At 42.5% G+C, this 19,766-nt stretch overlaps 2 long non-coding RNA genes across 2 annotated transcripts; both read left to right on the plus strand.

The window, feature by feature from the left end:
- The first annotated feature begins 8,417 nt into the window (after positions 1–8,417).
- LOC116094095 lies at positions 8,418–15,178 on the plus strand. The gene is made up of 3 exons (XR_004119970.1): positions 8,418–8,602; positions 14,908–15,010; positions 15,093–15,178. It is a non-coding gene; the product is annotated as an uncharacterized LOC116094095 (long non-coding RNA).
- A 1,491-nt stretch (positions 15,179–16,669) lies between these two features.
- Positions 16,670–18,701, plus strand: LOC116094097. Its single transcript, XR_004119971.1, has 2 exons — positions 16,670–17,274; positions 18,445–18,701. It is a non-coding gene; the product is annotated as an uncharacterized LOC116094097 (long non-coding RNA).
- The last annotated feature ends 1,065 nt before the right edge of the window (positions 18,702–19,766 follow it).

Consider the following 19,766-nt stretch of genomic DNA (forward strand, 5'->3'; position numbering starts at 1 on the left):
ATCAAGGAAAATGAGGAACCTGAGCCTGGTGACTCCTAAACAGGGCTTACAGCATTGTTTCTCATGAAACAGGAAATCTCTTGACTCCTAGCAATAGCAACAAGAGGGAACCATAAAGTGATTTCCATGCTTGCCCACGCAGCTGCGGCAATCCTGCATCTTTACATTTCTTTTGACCATGAACTATGTCATCATTCTGGTCCGTTATTATTTGTGTGTAAAAGTTCTGATAGATTTTTAATATTGCTATTGTTTTTGTTGTCCTGAAATTTCAATCCAAGCTCTCATGAAAGCACTCCATCACTGGGCTGCTGCTGAGCCCCCAAGACATTTTTATTTTTTATATTTGTGAACATATTTTGCAAATAAATGATACAATAGGCTATTATCTCTATATATGTGTTCATAACATATCCATCTTTATTATTATTATTATTATTATTATTATTATTATTATTATTGTTGTTGTTATTATTATTACTACTACTCCTTGGCTGTAGCCCCAGCTAGTACAGGGTAGGTGCATCCAGTTCAGGTTCAAGCAAAATAATATGAATATTTCTATCACATAGCTCTTGACTGACATGGTCTGGGGGAGAAAAGAGTCAGGACAGAGAAAAGATAGTTGGCTGGAGCTACTGGCTGCAGTAAAAACTGGCTTTTAGGAATGACTGTGTGGCCTTGGGCAGGCTATCAAAGCCCCTGGGTCTCAGTTTATTCATCTGTAAAATGGGGAAATTTAAACAAGGGAGTGTCCAGATAGTTCATTCAGTCCGCAGTCCTTGACCCTCTAAGTCAGAAGCAGTTTGATCAAGGTACAATGTGCCTGTTCCCAAGGGACTCAGTAGGTTCAGTCCCTACACATTGCTATAGAAAGAAAATCACCTTCAAGGGTTTTTGTTTGTTTGTTTGGTTGGTTGGTTTTTTGTTTTGTTTTGTTTTGTTTTAAATTATGGCTTCGTTTTCATTGATGCAGTTTTGTTTGTAACAAAACCAAAACTTCTCCCTCCCTCTACCCACTCTGTCCTGATATTTAACTACTTTCATCTGTCCCTTGTTTATCCTTTTGAGTTTTCTATATACTAAGACTTAGACTATCAATAATACTTTGAATGACTCTGCTTTCCTCTACAGGACACAGTGTGCAGGACATGCTGTCATCTGCTTGCTTCTCTCAGTTCAGAAAACACTTCTCATGTTAGCATTCAAAGAAAACATGCTCTTTCATTGATGTGTAGTACTCCATTGTACACAGTACCATAATTTATTTAAATAGCCCCATCAGTGAATATTTGGATCGTTTCCAATCTGTTGCTATGACATGGTTATGATAAATAAACTCATACAAACACTAGGCAAATTGAACAGATTCCCAGAAGGGGGATTGCTGGGTGAGTTGAATAATGCGTCTCGCGTCTTGGGAGCTCTTGCAGGCCCTGCATGATGAAGAAGTATCATTTTGCATTCTTAGGACATTGTGGGAGGACACCCGCTTGTCACACCAGTGCAACATGGGGACAGGCCTCAGGGTGTGAGCTGATCTGAGGACTCTGGAACTCTGTGTCACTGTGTCTTTTCATTTGCATTTATCTCCTTGCCAGCAAGGCTGAGCACCTTTCCATGTATTTAAGGATCATTTGCATTTTGCCTTCAATACCATGTCCTTGGCTCATTCTTTTCTATTAATTTTTTAACGCTCCTTATCACAGAGATTAATGAGCTGAAAATATTCTTACCTTTTTTCTTGTCTTTTTAAAATGATTTGAAATTCTTTTGCAGAAGAACTAATAACTATTGAAGTCATTTATTTAATAATCAAATATATTGAATTCTACTTATAAATATATTTACTTGGTAAATATACTGAAAATATTAGAATACATTTGATACATAAATATGTTGAGTATATTAAAATGCACTCCCTAAGTAAATACAGTAAATTCTCTTCCAGCTGTTGATGGTGAAAATGAATAATTTAAAGGACGTTCCTTGCAGAGGGGGCAGCTATAATTCTAGCTAGGTAGGAGGAATAAAAATAGTCTCTGACATTTGAATATCCCTTTATCATTTATAAATCACTTTCGTGGTGATTATTTTTGGTACCACAGATATATTTTTAAAGATCATATTTGTAAGGTTTTGACTTAGCTCTATGGATCCCCCCCCCAAAAAAAACCCCAAAAACTTAGAGTAGTATTTCTTTAAGCAAAATCACAATTACCCTGAGCCATGTAAGTCCAGTGCTGGGCTCCATGGTGTGGGAAGCATAAGCTCTTTACATGTGTAAGAGTTCTCATGACTACTTCAGACATGGCTTGGCAAAGGGGCATGGAAGAAGAAGAGAAACACCTAATTTACAAAGACTGCTGCAGGAAGAAGCAGAAAACCTGAACAAACCAATAATAAATAAGGAGACTGAAACAGTAACAAAGTCTCCCAGGGAGGAAAATAATCCAACCTCATGGCTTAATTGTTCAGTTCTACCAAAAATTTAAAGAATGAATATTAAGCCTTCTTGAACTCTTCCAAAAATTGAAGAAGAAACATTGCCAAACTAATTCTGTGATGCCAGAATCACTCTTGTACCAAAGCTAGCCAAGGATACTAGAAACAAACAAACAAAATCGTACTTGTGAATGTCTCTGATGAACTCCATGAGAGAAGATCTTCAACAAAGCCATCAAACTAAATGAAAGAGGGGATCCTGGAGAGTCTTCTATAGCCAAGTGGGGTTTATTGCAGGCATGCAAAGTTGGTTGAACATAAGGACTCTACAAATGTGGTATGCTGCTTAGCAAAATGATGGGCAAAAATCCACATGCTCCCCCCTTATATGTGTATGTTTGTGTCTATACACTTGGAAAAATTCAATATCCTTTTACAATTAAAAACAATAACAACAACAACAAATACTTGTGTTGGTGGGTATAGACTACTTCTTGTGTAAGTGTGAGACCCTGAGTTTAAATCCGGAGCACCAAGGCAGAGCCAGGTATGTACACATGCCTGTAACCCAATAATGAGGAGGAGGGAGGACAGAGTCAGGACCCAGCTTCTAAGTAACAAGGCAGAGAGTGACAGCTGATGTCCTCCTCTGGCCTTATATGTGTGTAGATCTGCATACACACATGCATATGCCACACATATACACAAATAAAAATAAACCACCAACAAGTTACATATATAAAAAAAATCCCATAGCACAATAAAGGCCATTTTTAATATTATAAAAGTTACCATTGTAACCACAACAAAGTACAGATTCAATGCAATTTTTATCAAAAGGATGTTTTTCAGAGAAAGAGAAAGAAAAAATCTCAAAAACGTAAAGGAACACAAAATACCATAACAAAGGTGATCAAGCAAAAAGAACAAAGCTAGAAGAATCTACCAAAAATTTTAAGAATAAATATCAAGCCATCTATCTCAAAAGAGGAAACATTTCCAAACTGACTTCCAAATATTCAGCATAGCTAATGAAACAGAGGCAGAAGAAGCATGGTCCATAGATTTTCAACCAAGGTGCCAAGAGCAGAGCCTGGGGTAAGAGCAGCCTCTTTGACAATGGTGCCATGTTAACTGCATGTCCACACACACACAGGGTCTCCTTATGTTATACACAGAATCAGCTCAAAGGGAGTAATGCTTTAAATGTAAGGCTTGAAACACAAATCGTTAGAAGAAGATGCAAAGTTCAGTGATGCTGGTCTTAGTTTTTAAATATAATCTCAAAAGCATGGTTGATAAAATTGAAAATAGACATGACCATATCCATCAATCTGCAGCCAAGGAAGTGATGAATAGAGACAGACTGGGAGGAAATACCATGTGCCATACACTTGATAATGAACCCATAGCCAAAAGATAAGTAACTTGGTAACAAGAAAAATAATCACTTAAACCATCTGATTTAAAAGTGAATTGAGAAGGCTAGAGAGATGGCATAGTGGTTAACTGGCTTGCTCTTTTTTCAGACTTCATAACACTCATGTTAGGAAGCTCTTCATTGCCTGTAACTGCAGCTCCAGAGGACTCCAAATCCTGATCTGTCTTCCCCAGGCATCCACACATGTGTGACATACACTCATATCACACACACACATACACACACACACACTCACACACACACACACACACACATACATACACACACACACGCACACATGAGAAGTGCACAAAGGACCTGTCTTAGGGTTTTAATGCTGTGAAGAGACACCATGACCCAAGCAACTCTTTATGAAGGCCAACATTTAATTGGGGCTGGCTTACAGTTTCAGAGCTTCATCTTTATCATCATGGTGGGAAGCATGGCAGTACCCAGGCAGACACTGTGCTGGAGGAGGAGTTGAGAGTTCTATATTATGATCCAAAGGCAATCAGGAGAAAACTTCTCTTCTGTAGGTAGCCAGGAGGAGACTCTCTTCCTCACTGGGCAGAGTTTGAGCACTAGGAGCCCTCAAAACCTTCCTATACGATGACACACTTCTTCCAACAAGGCCACACCTCCTAATAATGTCACTTCCCATGCCAAGCATATTCAAGCCACCATAGGACCCTGAAAAAAATATTTGTCAAAAGCACAGATATAAACTACCTTCAGGCTGAGGGTGGAGTGGGCCTCGAATCATGAGAGAATAACAGATTAAAATTGCGATGAGCCACCACTTCACCCCAGGTAATGTGTCTGTAATTGTAAAGGCAAATGTAAATGTGTTGGGGAGAATGTGGTGCCCTAGCACTGTGAGTGAGGAGCGTTAGTAGAGCCAGAACAGAGAACAATATAATTCAGACTAGAATTACCATGTGATCTAGCAATCCCACTCCTGTGTACACCCAAAGGAAATGAGGTCAACGTTCACGGCAGCAGTATTCACAACAGTCAAATATAGAAATAATCTGTCTCAAAAAAAAATCTCAGTCTTAAAAACAACAACGACGATGACAACAAAATGAAGGATGTATACAGAGCGCATTATATTAAGTGAAATAAACCAGGCATGGAAAGCCAAATACTGCGTTATCCTACTTACATGAGCCATCTAAAAGATTTTAACTGAGTAATGAAGAGAGAGAGAATGGGGGTGAGGTTGTGGGGAAACTCGGGAGATGGGAATTCAAGGATACAAAATTTCAGCCAGAGGTAAACCGTTTAAGCGGTCTTATACAACAGTTGGAACTGAGTTCTCAGAAATTGCTGAGAGTAGACTTTATGCTCTTCCCACAAAAATGTCTGCGAAGTAATATATGTGTGTTAACTAGCCCAATTTAGCCAGGTCACAATGTGTACATATTGACAAAATCAAGTTGCACATAAGAAATAGATACATTTTGTATTTGTTAATTAAAACAAATTAAGGAATGAGACATCTACATCAAGCACACAGACTGGAATTTCACAATTCCAATCCCAAAGCAAGTGGGAACTTTCTAGAAGACAGCTATTTCCCTGGTGCAACTTGAGCTTCCATGACTAAAACAGTCCTCTAAGCTTGTTGTGAAGAGTAGACTAACATTTGTAAACAAAAGTACTTAAAATTGTCACTGGTACACAGAAGTAAAATTTAAACAGCAAGCGATAGCAAATAAAATGACATTTCTTTAAGACGGGCACCATTTTCTTTACATCTCATTAGATATTTGCAAAACCTTACATACCCCCTTTAAATCTGTCTTATCTGGAGAAGCTTCCATTTGCAGAAGATCATGATTAACAGAGACCCACAACTGTACAGTGTGCAGGCAGTAAGAGACTCTGGAATGTTCAGCCTTAAGTGAGACATCTATATCACATCCTTTCCTCCCAAGGTTCAGGGCTCAGGGTGGAGGAGCAGATCAAAACCAGAAGCAGTGGGAGACTAAAGGTAAATCTTATTGATACAACAAGGCACTTGCACATAAGAACTCAAGGAGATTGTGACAGGGTCCACCTGACCCTGTGCAAGCTCAACCCAAAGTGCCAGCATAGAAGGAGGAGAGGGCCATGAAGTCCCACCCGTAGCTCAGTAGATACACTGGTAGTTGATACCTTCCTGGAGAAGGACAGGAAATTTCCTTTCATTTCTCCTTGGTGAATTGACCATGCCCAGACACCGGAGGATATATCAACAGCACGAGCTGGACTTGGTGTATGTTCAAAGAAAAGAAGACACAAAGTTGAGTGGGTAGAGAGGGGAGGCCGTTCTGCGAGGAGTTAGGAGATGGGGGATACATATGATCAAAACTCACTGTGTGAAATTCACAATGGACTCATAAAAATATTTCTAAATTCTAATAAAAAGGAAAACAGTAATACTAGTTTAATATGTGTACAATAAATGTTCTTTGTATACCAAAGACTCTTATTCTTGGAGACTGTTAGTGTATACTATTTAATTTAATCTTTTCTGTTTTCTGACTATGCTAACTAGATCCCAATGCTATGGTGCTGGTGTTTTAGTTTATATCTGCCGTTGGTGTTGGCAACTTTTTAGGTATCATGTTCTACTAACGGTGTAGAGAAAGAGCATGTTATACAGCTCCAACACCCCCACCCCCAAATCAAGAGAGTCATGAACACTTAGCTGGTACTGTGTTGCTGGTCAGAGCAGGTAGAAGAGCTCAGGGCAGGCTCTGGTCTTGCAGGCTGGAAGGCTACACCATGCTTTCAGGTCTCCACATTTCAAGAGCAGAAATTCATAGGCTTTAAGCTGTTTCAGGACTCTTGGTAGGTTTTTTCCTGCCCTACCCCAGAACTCCATGGCTAGCCATTACTTTCAAAGCTATGGTAAGAGTTGGAGAGCAATATGGCTGCCATATTGCGATTACCTTCTGGTTCTGGTTGGTTCCCTGCACATTTGTACAGGAGTGAAGGATAAAAAGGGTCACTGGTGAAAGAAACAATGAAGCAAGTTCAAGGAAATGGGAGTTGTCTCCTAGAGGGAGTGGGGAGGAAGGGAAGAAGGGTGGGAGACTCCATTAATCAGAGACCAGGAAAAAAAATCCTCAGAAATGAAAAACAGTACGATGAAGGGCTGGAGATATGGCTTAGCAGACAGGAACACTTGCTGCTCTTCCAGAGAATCCCAGTTTGGATCCTAGCACCTCTATCAGTTTGGCTCACAGCTGCCTGTACCTCTAGCTCAAGTGGAGCCAACATGTCTATCCTCTGTGAACACCTGAACTTATGTACACACACACACACACAAACACCACAATCAAAAATAAAACAAATAATTTCAAAATTATGATTGAAAACTTAGGAAAGCAACAGAAATGATGGAAACTGGAGGCAAGGAAGACCTTTCAGAACACACAGGGAAAAGAAGACAGTGGAAAGGGAGAAGACACTCCACAATTAATCCTGGCACTGGCTATTAGGAATTCCAAAGAGAGAAGGAACCAGAGAGATAAAAACCAATGGCAATCTAAACCAGGGGGAGCAGGGAAGAAAGGAGGCTAGAAGCTTTCAGAACACTGATCAACACCGATCTACCAAATCCTCATCAAGAAAGACTAGTCTGATGTACCGTGGAGTGTCAGAACCAGAAGCCAGAAGAGCCTGCAAGTATCTAAAGAGAAGAAATAATAAGGCTCTGGAAGGAGAAAGAATTTATAACCACAGTGTGGAGGAGCGTTGCCTTTGAAAGTCTCAAGAAGAGATCATTTGGAAACTCGAATGCTCTATCAAACCAAACAGGCGTTGGAAGGTGAGCACATCAGAGCGTCAGACCCCAATGGTTAAGAATGATTTTTATTTGCAGTTTCCTTCTCAAGAAGCTGAGTGCACGGACTCCAGAAAAATAAATTAAAACTCCCAGGAAAGGAAAGCCTTTTTAATATAAGATGTGATTAAACTCACCCAGGAAATTCCTGGATGCCTGTTGTCAGCTAGTGGAGATATGTTTGAATGAAAGAAGAATATCAGCAGATTATAAGAGGGCTACTTTTTAAGAGGACTGAACTCTGTTCTTAGAAATAAGTGGACACGAATAAAAGATGGCCCTGGAGATAAAGGAAAAACATCTATCCACAAGGGGGGAAAAGAAGCAATCAGAAACTCCAGAAAAAAAAAAAAACCAGAAAGTTCTACAACTAAGTCATAATCCAAATAGTCACTAAAATGTAGACTTATATCTAGCCCTCGGATGGATGTGAGGAAGGCTGTGCTAGATGCTAAGGACAGTTTTCTTTGAGTGGCACGCGGGTCATGACATTGGAACTGGGAAGCAGGAATGTAATCACGGCCTGCTACCTGCTCTGTAATCAACAATATTTACATAGCTGTAATGGATGGAAACAGTGCACTCTGGCTTTCAGTTTTTAGAATCAGCCTATAAACAAAGCTGGGGAAATTTAATTGTGGTTACAGAGTTAGTAGGGCTTGAAGAGAGAGAAGGGTAGAGGAAAGACAGACAGCACACTCTTGTCTTGCAGGAAAATAAGTCAAACGTATCATTGACTGTTGACTGGGGTAGAACTTAAAGGGTTTTCCATCATTACTGCAGCCACCGAGAAAGAAAACTGCCTTTCTCTGTCTTCAAAGACTTTGAAAACCTTGTAGGGAGTGGGAGCCATGAATCACAACTTCTCCACAGATGGAAGCAGAGAGATGATGTCTACTAAGGTGGGTGATCAAGACACAGCAGCGTAAACATACCATTCAGAGATGAGAAAAAGCCACAAGAACTAAAAACAGCAACTAATTACAAGGCTGTCATCTGTGGGGGAAACATAATGAGGGTGGGACTGGGTGCAGGGGAGGGCTCTTAACATTATAAAGAACATAATCTATTCTTGGGATAGTTACTGCTTTAATCGATTTGAATGTGAGTTCTAGAAAGGTATTTCACTGTCATGCCATAAAAATACCATAATGACAAAATACATAAATTATCCATGACAGGCAGGGTGGGGATAGAAAAAGTGAATTATCTCAGCTCACACCAGAGAGCCCATGGCCCACGGGGACTTCCTGGGGCAGGATGGTGGGAGAGTGACTGGTGGGCAGTGGACCACTATGCAAATGTGCTGTGTAGCTTTACCTGTGTTCTTTGCGGGCATCTGCCCCAGCAAGTTCTCAGTTACTTCCAATGCCGTGAGAGACATTGATGAAATTTAAATTAAAATGGAACTGGGCTGAAAGTAGGCCATCTGACAGACAAATGTGTGATGCACATGTTTGGACCGTGCTCAGTGTCGTCTCTGCAGAAGGCATTGAACCGTGCTAATACTTCGAACAAGTGGGAGGATTTTTCTATAGCAAAATGAGGAGTCCTTTTGCCAAAGCTGTTCTAGTATGTTTAGACCCATTTCTGCTTGGACTGTGCTCTCTGGATGTGTCTTTGGTCCATCCCACCACACAGGACCCAGTTCTGTGGAACAAAGACAGACATCAGGCCCCTGAAGGTCCTGCCCCGGATTCTCCTCTGCCTGGTCCTCATCATCCTTTGTGTCTTAGGCCTTTGGATCCTTCATGATTCTTTTAAAGCTTATTTTTATCCTCTTGTCTGGTTTGGTGACCTCAACATATCCTCCCAGAACTATTGATTCCTAGGTCTGGGGCTACAGATCAGTGCTAGAACACTTGCCTAGCATGCATAAGGCCCCGGGCTAGATCCACAGTACCGCAAACAAGCAAACTACTTGCCCTTTATGAGTGATTGTGAGCCTACTGGGTTAGCGGCTGCTACGGCTGTCTGCAAAGACTCTGTCTCTGCCCTCTGAGGATTTAACATGCAGAGATCTTTCTTTACTGGATCTAGGTAAGGATCTGAAGGGCCTCGTGCAGCCCTGTACAATACACAAGCCAAATCTCTTTCCTGTCTGGAGAAGACAAGCCATGGCAGTCAATAGCTGGATTCTTCATTTCCTCCTTAGGTGGTTCTGCCTATCAAATGGGACCATTCCCATCATTGACAAAGCATCTTGCCTTAATACATTACTCCTTGCTTAAGTAAGAAAGATTAGAATATTGAACTATCTACTGCAAATGATGGATCCTGACAAAAAGCAGTAAAGACTGTAACCAGGGAACGTAAATCAAACAACTATAGACCATATCCATAGCCAAGAAGCCATTACGGAAGAAATACGTATCTCTTTCTGGGGTATAACATGCAGTCATCTAGTTGAGAGTTGGTAAAATAATAGAGACCAATAATGTCAAGCTCAGGAGTGATGAGAGCCAAGCTGAAGCCCTTTCTGGCTTCTCCTCTGAGACTATGTGGGAAGGATCTTGGTGTAGCTTTGGCCATAAGGTTTGATATCCATCAGATAAGCTCAAAGGGAAGTTATCCTTGCCAGAAGGCAAGAGAAAGTCTAAATTGCAGACAGGGTGTTACGGACTGTGCAGGAGTCAGGGGTGACGCAGGATACTGACTGAGACTACTATCCAGTTCTTTCAGGTTCTTGTCACTATGGGGAAAAAAGTTTAGGAACAGGTGAAATAAACAATTGGAAGGGAGGTTTACTATGGAGTAAAGGTATTCACAGTGAGTGTGGAAGTGGATATGCATCTCCTGGGTTTCAGTGGTTTTGAATGGTTCCTTTTAAGGACAAACTTGAATGGTGGACCAGATTATTTATGAGTTAAGATGTGGTGAGTGTGTGTGTGTGTGTGTGTGTGTGTGTGTGTGTTCATACATTTCAGGAATTTTTTTAAATAAAGACTATTCTTCCATTTGTTCCCTTCCCCACTTTGCTATTCTGATAAGGCTGCTTTGGGGTAGAGGGAGTTTGTTTTGTCGATATGTCATGGCATCAGGGGTATGACAGGAACAGTTGTTTCTGAAGGCTATTGGTAGGCATGCCATTACAATGAAGCAAAGGAGAGTGAGCAGTGGTACTCCCAGTCAGCCATGTTGGATCCAGCTGGTTTGGAGTGGCCATAGGTCCTGTTTGAGTGGTCACATGATGTCCTGTTGTGGTATGCTCTGAGCGTGCTTCAGCCTCCAGTCACCACGAAGACTGTCCCTTCTTTCTTTTTCTTCTGCTCACCAAACCTACTTCAGGCAGAGTGCTTTCTGATCATCAGTGGGTACGGAGAGCAGTGCACCTGGTATTTATCTAGCATAGTGTGAACCCTAACAGGAAGCTGGGGTTTTTGAAGATCTCTCTTGAGGAGCCTCACAGTCGCTATTAGAAGCACTCAAAGATGAGGAATGATCTGGTTAAGGGACTCCCATTCCTTGAGAAGACAAACTTTGCAGAATGTGTGACGTCTGTGTGTGCAAAGAATCCATAAATTGTAGATCGAATGAGAACCTGGTGTACACAGACAAAAATGGCTTAATGTCCCTGTGAGTGCAGACACAATTCTGATAAATAAGCATAGATAATTTGAATATATTGTCCTGTTAACAATAGCTAGAATCATGTGGAGACAAGGATATAAAAACCTAACCATGCAGTAGCAATACATTGTATGCATTGAGATAATTTTCAAACAATTAATTAAAATACTATAAACATTTACAATACAACCATAGCTTTCTCTCTGCATAACCAATTTTGGTTAAGTTTCTATAGATCTCAACTTCCCTTCAGGGCATGTAACTCAGTTTATGGTTGTATTTCTATGTGTAGTGCTGTTTTTCTTATTTTATGTCTCTCTCCCAGTAGATTATCAGCTCTGCGAGAACAAGCATAGCTTCAGGTTTTCTCAGAAGTAATATCTCTGATTCCTAGTTGAGTACCTCAAACACCATAAAGGTTCCAGAAAACTTCAAATCAATGAATGAAGTAGTGGAGATAGGATGGGAAGTTATTCAGAGAAGGTGAAGGCAGGTAAAGGGTCACATGGAGCAGCCTCCAGTAATCTCTCCAACCCTACCATCGCCATAGAAGTAGTATACTCCACCAGTGTGGGGCCATGTGGGAGTCAGAAGGCAACTTGTAGGAGTCAGTTCTCCCCTTCCACCATGTGGGTCCTGGCAACAAACATGTCAATCAGCCTTGAAAATGAGCATCTTTCCCCACTGAGCTATCTTGCCGGATAGCCTTTTTTTTTTCACATTTTGGGTATTTTTTTTAAAGATTTATTTATTTTACTCATATGAGTGCACTGTAGCTGTCTTCAGACACACCAGAAGAGACCACTGGATCCCATTGTGAGCCACCATGTGGTTGCTGGGATTTGAACTCAGAACCTCTGGAAGAGCAGTCAGTAGTCTTAACCACTGAGTCATCTCTTCTGCCCCATTTTGGGTATTTTGAAGACAGGATTTTGCCATGTATCCCAGGCTGGCCTCAAACTCATGATCTTCCTGCCTCCTGAGTGCTGAGGTTATAGGCCTATGCCACCATGCCTAACTTGAGTATTTATTTCTCTAATGGTTAAAAAGCTTGCAGGTCAAATTTGACTTGTGCCATAACATCACTGTCAGACTTTGCCACCTTAACCTTACTTACATGCTATGATCTGGACTTTACAGGAAGCCACAGCTGTGTGGCTGGAGGAAAGGGATCTGGATCAATGACTTAATGTCTCCTCAGTTGGAGAGGCCAAGAGCAATGGCTGCAGGTTATTGGATCACACTGTGAATCCCAAGATTGTGTTGTTTACTGAAGAACCTGACTCTAATTGTGGTGTGGTTCAACCCTTTGCACACATCTTTAATCCCTCTGACTGGAATACAGACATACTCTTTGTACACACTTTTAATCCCAAACAATAAGAATAAAGTTAGTTTGTAGAAGAAAGCAGCCATGTTTGAAAGTGATGTCTAATTGAGTGGCAGACAAAGTGACAAATCAGAGAAAGATTTAACAGAATAGGATACGCCCAGTTCTCACAAGAGAGAGGAAAAGAGAGAAGCTACTTAAGAGAGCAGTGCAGAGAGAGTGAGAAGGAAAGGAGACACTTTACTGGGAGAGTTTTATGGAGACAGGTTGAAGAGAGAACAAGGTAGACATAGATTATGGCAGAACAAGCCAGAGAATGAGAAGGAGCCAGAAGATTAGAACATATTGACAAAGTTAGTATGGGACCAAGCAGAGCAATTCCGGAGAGTCCAAGAGAGAGAAGCCAGACTGAATCAGTCAGCTTTGGGGGGAGTTTAAGCCAGAACAGCTGAGTTGAATCAGCCAGCCAGAGCTCAGAAAGAACTAGGAAGGGGTAAGTTTATTCAGCAGTAAGTCTCAGAGACTGAAAACATCCTAGGTCTAGATAAGACTGTACAGGGGCTAGAAGCTTCCAGGACTAGACCTAGGTTAGCAGATGGAGGCAGTAAGCCTTGGAGACTACAATTACATCAGGTGAATAACAGTTAATTTTACAGACAGTAGCTATCACTGGTTTCTGAAAGTCCATATTATTTCCGATGCCAGATACTCAAAACAGTTGCCTTTTGGCCTTTCTTCAAATGCCCCTTTAGTTACCTAGACACCTTTGGATAATTAGGAATTAGTGCCAGAGTCCACACCACACAGCTCTGCTGCACTTACGCCTAGCTGTATGTGGGACAGTTGCTCGTGTGTTCATTGGTACTGCAAAAAATGCAGTCAAAGATGAGCTGTCAAAGGAACACTCCATTCTGGTGATGAAGGGAACATTGTATCTTAAGCTGGAGCATAAAATTCTCAAAGCAACACTGTGAATCTTGGTTGGGTGGAGAAAAGTAATCATGCAGAGAAAACATTTTGAGAAGCAATCTAACACATAAACTTTTTAATGCTTCCAAATGAAGCTGAAATTAAAAACAACAACAACAAAAAAAACCCATTGCTTTAGAGGTGACTAATGCACAGCCTGGCCAAATCCAAAACTTTTCTATGTATACAACTTTAAATAAGTGAATCTACTCCATCAACAGGCAGAGTGTAACGAGAAACTGTCTAGATGGACAATCTAATCTCTGCTCAGGTCTCTGTCTAAGAAATACATTGCTGTGTATGAACAGAATGGTTGTTTTGGTTTTCAGGGGAGAGTTTTGGGGAGGAAAAAGCCATGAAAGGAGCAAAGACCTATTATATAATGCAAACCCAGAAAGGTCAAGAGACTTAGAAGAGGCCTGTCGCCTCATTGCAAATATGAAGGCAGTGGTTTCCAGTGGTTTCCAGCATCGTTGTCAGTGTCTCTGGTACTGGGAATGAATCAAAGTTTATTATGTAGAGTCTCAGCTTCTGTGAGGATCACAACCTAAACAAGTTATCTATCCCGGGACTACTTTATGTAGCATCTTTCATATCGATACATAACCCTCAGGGATAGTGGATAGTGTCAATTGCAAACAAGAAACTGCTGAGAAAAGAGAGAATTCCACTTGTTGTAGGCCTCAGCCCTCAGTCTTTTCCTGAACCTGAGATGGGACCATGCTATTTATGGGCTGTCAATCACTAGAAAGAACTAGACAGGGTGCTATGGAGAAACACACAGGATTTACCAGGCATGGTGCCTGCCGTAGAGATCAAAACAAGCATGCTTCCATTTATTTCCCCCTGCAGCTGCCATTCTATCCTTCCAAAGATCTGTTCTGGGTTTTTGGCAGAGGCAGAGTTGACCTGCAAATCAATTCAACTCCATTCACAGCTCCTAAAACTGACTGTGCCCAGTTCCCCTGCACAGGTGAGAGGAAAATATTTACAAGGAGAGAAGATGGCCCTAGGAAAAAGCTGAGTGAAATGAGTAGGGAAAGCTGGGGACTGCAGAGGTTCACCAGTGCCATTACAGGGTGCATGCAGAACTCCGCCAGCACCCGTCAGAGGCTGCAGCTCCTCAGCTACACCTGGGTGTCTCTACAATCTGACACAAGATCCTCCAGCACCTGTGGAACATGTCACTCTCTCCCCATTTCAAGTGGCCAAGGACTATTTGGGAACTCTGAACTCTACTATTGATGAGCTGCAACTTGGGCCCCTTGGGGGTTCCAGCTGAGAAATACTGCAACCACATTTCATGCCTCTCCAAAAATCTTTTTTTTTTTTTTTCAGAATAAAATTTCCTTTTGATTGTTAAAGGCAATATCCGGAAACTCAAAAACATCTTTTCTTATATTGTCTAATTTAATGCACTGGAAGAAAGGTCCAGAGAGAGGTATGTATAGAAGATGAGGGTGGAGTAGGTGAGGCCTGCAGCTTGCTTGAACATAGCCTCTAAGATAATTTATTCCTTTGAGGTGGTTTCAGTGTTGTGAGGTAGCCATCAGAGAAGACCCCCTTGGACACTAGTTCAAGCCAATAGGAAGCCTACCTTAGCCAGCCGACAGCTACACTGGGTGTTTGGAATCCCAGAGTAATCCTGAGCCTTTCTCTGGAAGAACTTTTAAGCTCAAAAAACACATCCTGGATTGACAACACTCAGCCAGAAGCAGAACTTACAGAAACCAAAAAGCAAGGTTAGTACATTTAGAGACTTTCCCAGAACTGTGGGCTTTGATGGATTAGGTCTTTACTCTTGTTTTGGTGGGTGGAGTGGCCTCTATGTTGGGTTCCAAGGCCTGACTGCACTTCCATCATGGCGTCAGTCTTGCTAAGGTCTGGGGCCCTGCTATAACAGCCCTGATGAGACGGGGGTGGGGAGGAGCTGGGGGTCCCCTTCTGGATAATAATAAAAGAATTTAGAAATTGACTCAAACACAAGCTCAAGAAATTTTATTAGAGTATGAAAGAAACCTCAGGGCGGGCAACCTGTAAAAACTTCGGCATCTGCCTAGAAGTGGAGCTTGGAGGTGAGAAATAAGAAGCCTATGGCAGTTTAAATCGGCAGGAAGATCAGGCATGTGGCAGACAAGCAGGCACATGGGGGTTGGGGGTGCTTTAAACAAAGATCAAGGAAGTCCAAAATGTTGGTGGTGGGGGTGGTTAGGGAGCAGGGGATGGGGATGGGAGTGTGGGGGTGAGGGGGTGGGGGTCCAAAGTGTTAGGGTAGGTGTGCTTAAGAAAACATAGGAGACTAGCACTTGGGAGGCAGAGACAGGCGGATTTCCGAGTTCGAGGCCAGCCTGGTCTACAGAGTGAGTACCAGGACAGCCGGGACTACAGAGAGAAACCCTGTCTCGAAAAACCAAAAAAAAAAAGAAGAAAACATAGGAGAAAATTATGAAAGTTACAATTTTCTGAATCATTTTTAAAAACCATTCAGACACGCGGTAAGACTTATACCCTGTAGGGCTGTGGCCTATAAACTTCTTCAGCTCTGTGAAACACAGGATTCTAGGAAGCAAAAGTCCAGCCCGCCATGTTTTAAGCTGAACCCATTTTCCTAACAGCGATCTTCTGGCCCTAAGTGTAGGACCAAGCCCAGCTGGAATGTTAGGTCTCCTTGGAAGCCAGAGATTCTTTTCTCTTGTCTTCTTGCCTGAGACTTTTTTCCCTAATATTCTCTCCAGGGGGTAACCCTAAAACCATTTAGGAATCAGATAAGAGCCCCAAAACATTGAGTGAGGCTGCCAAGAGGCCCAATGACCATTGCTGGTTTCAGCCCAGAAAGAAAGTGGTTCCTTTTCTTTGGTCCACCCTGACCCCCAGCTGCCTAGCCAGTTTCTACCTCCCGATCTCAGATCTCAGCATTAAGTCTCTGTGCTCTGGGCCAGAGGCTGGGGAGAGGCTTTCATACACTACAGACCCATTTATTTTACAGAACTGTTTTCTACTCTCTCCATCTTGCAGATTTCAAAATAAACAAGTTCAGAAACATTGATTCTTTGCTCAGGGTCACAGCTAACAGTGTGGGTGAGGCTCCTAAGCCATCCCTTAGAGAGATGAAGAGACGGAAGAGCTGCTCATAGGCAAAGCCACGTTCACGCCCGCAGAGAAGTGCTCCCACACCCCTGAAGAGGAGCTGCAGTAAACTGGCTTTAAGGGAAACCCATGTGCATGAGGATGCCCTTGTCTCTGGCCTGGTGGGTGTACAGAGGACAGGATCCTTCCAGTCAGACCCCTGCTTCTAATCCTGCAGGAGAAAACATACCCACGAATCCACCAAGTCCAAGTTCACTCTTAACCCTGCTGTGGAATTGCAGCCCTTTCTGTTTCATGTTCCCTAAATTGTTTGCAGCAGGCAGCTGTGCTGGGTTAGAATCTCACAGGGGATTCTGAGATTCCAGACAGGGTAGGGGCTGGGAAGAATACAATTCACATATGTGGAGCATCTGAGGAATTTAAGGGCTAAAAAGAGAAGCTTCTGAATGGAAGTGGCTAGGATTCCTAGACCTTCAAAGGGCTCAGGAACAATCTCAAGTCCATCCAGGTACCTGGGACAGACCTTTCACAGGAAGTCAGTTCAACCATCCCATCAGTTGTAAACCCATTTTATCCCAGCTTCCCCGAGAGCCCAGTGCCAACAGCCACTTACTACAGGTGAGAGATAAGAACTTAGTCTTCTTGGTTTTGCCAACCCAGGGTTCAAATAAATCCTGGCCCAAATGTGCATGTTTTTTTGACGACAGTATATGGCCCCTCGTGAATGAATTGATTCTAAAGCCAGTGAATACACGAAGGCAGGTTTTTTTGCAACTTATACCCCAACCGTTTATGCCTGGGCAATCAGAGTGGCTGAGTTCACCCATAAGGGAGGATAGACAAAATAGGACTTGGATTTGAACCAGTTACATGAATTAATTTTTGTCTTGGGGTCCTGACAGCAGAATAAACCGAAAAGCCCATAATTCTATGATGAAATTACATTGTTAAAACCCTTGGCAGCTCAGCTTTATTTTACATAAAATATATGCATGGCTTCTGAGAAGTTCTCTCTTCCAGCAAACAGGGCGGGAAAAATATATAGTAATGACCAGAGTCTCTGCTGTCCTGCCGGTATTTATGTGGCTTTTTTGCTAGGACCAGTGCTGGCTTGGAAGTGGGAAAGGTAAATAGTCTCTATGGTGAGAAACAGTGCGCTGGACGCTCAACCATGCAAATGAGGGAACACTAAAACCAGCAACTTCCAATCACAGCACGGGGGCACGCCAACATTCCTGGCATGTCTCTCCCCAAAAGAGAGCCTGGCGCGTTCCACGGAATCTTCTGAGCCCACATCAAAGGCTGTGTGAAGCTCTGTATTTGGGATTTCTTCTTTGCAGCCGACTCCCTAACGTGGGGTGGGGTCATCTGGGGCAAATAAAACATTTTCTCCAAAACGCCATAGTTGGAATTCCCTCTTGGGCCTGCGCTCCTCCCACACACACCCCATGCACACTTTTCCCAGCCCTGCAGTCCTCTGGGCCCTCGCCTGGTGGGTCTGCACCCTTCCACCTGCTGCACACCGCACTGCCCAGCCCAGGCATGAAAGAACTAGAGGGACTGAGCCCGTGACACACCCTAGCTATCTATAGAACATCTCTCTAGGGGTTCTGCTGACAAGTCACTCGAGATCCCTCCTTGGGCTTTATTATGTCACAGGAACCTTGGCTGGAATGCTGAGGATTAAATTCCAAGCCCTTCCCTGTCGGCTGGGTCCCTAGCCAGACACTGAGTTACCATGCGGGCTTTCCGGCGCCCCCTACTGAACACTTTTGCTTCTTTGTCTAGCACCTGCCTGGGTTCAGAGAACCCCACCCCCCAAAGGTGTTTTGGTCACATCATCTCAGGGACACAGATGCAGCCTTCAGAGTAGCTTTGATTTCTGTCTCTCATGAATTTGGACAAGCTGCCAATCCCATTGGACCTGATTGCCTCTACCCAAAGAATAACTGAACTCAACTATCAGAGAGAAAGACGGGCCCTAGCTCAAGGCAAGGAAATTGAAAAAAAATAAAAATAAAAAAAAAAGTCTTAAATGGTCTTCACTACTGTATTCCTCGCCTGTGATGTAAATTTATAGTAAGTGTCACACAGGTCTGTGGTGTTGAATATGTGGGTGAAGATGCAAAAGACTTCAGTGGTTTCTAATGTGCAGAGGTCACCTATTATTGTATATCCATGCTTGCCAAAGAACAGCCATTGAGTCCTATTTCAACATTCTAAAGCTGGGATGAGCATAGTGCTTTAAAAACACCAGTAATACTGGCAACACTCGTTTTTTAAAACTTTATTTAGTGGTGCTAGGGACTAACCCCAAGGTCCTGTGTAGACTAGTGAAGCACTCTGCCATTGAGCTACCTCCCAGGTGTGTTACCTGCCATTCTACTAAGGGCTTTGCGCTCTCTCTCTCTCTCTCTCTCTCTCTCTCTCTCTCTCTCTCTCTCTCTCTCTCTCTCTCTCTCTCTCTGTGTGTGTGTGTGTGTATGTGTATGTGTGTGTGTATGTGTGTGTATAGACTGAGTTCATTTTCTTTTGTTACATTCCAGCCCTTGCTAAATCTTTTTTTTCCCACAATTCTAATTTCAGAAGCAGCCCTGGGAAGCAAGTACCTCTGTCCTTTAGGGGTGAACATCTTGAGTATTGGTGACTTGCTTGAGCCCCAGGCCAAAGAGCTGTGAGTGATTGAATAAGCTATAGACCTCTTTTTCTATGTCTGCATTCACTCCTTGACATTTTACACACACACATATGTATATATATGGAGAGAGAGATATGTTTTGCCTGCATGTATGCATCACATTCATGCATTGCCTTATGAAGCCAATCCTCTGAAACTAGAGTAACACATATTTCTAAGCTGCCATGTGGGTGCTGGGAATTAAACCCAGGTCCTCTGGAAGAACAGCAAGTACTCTTAATAGATGAGTCATATCTCTAGTCCTGGACTCACTCTTTATGCCCTTGACCTCTCTAGGCCTCCTGTGGAAATAAACGACGGGTAATAATATCTCATTTTTTTCCCTGAGATCAGTATCCTGGAGGAAAGTGCTGTGGTCATTGTTACAGGTCCCTTCTGGATCCTTCCGAAGGATGGTGAGTAGAAGGAGGGG

Source organism: Mastomys coucha, unplaced genomic scaffold (assembly GCF_008632895.1).
Source record: "Mastomys coucha isolate ucsf_1 unplaced genomic scaffold, UCSF_Mcou_1 pScaffold16, whole genome shotgun sequence".
NCBI lineage: Eukaryota > Metazoa > Chordata > Mammalia > Rodentia > Muridae > Mastomys > Mastomys coucha.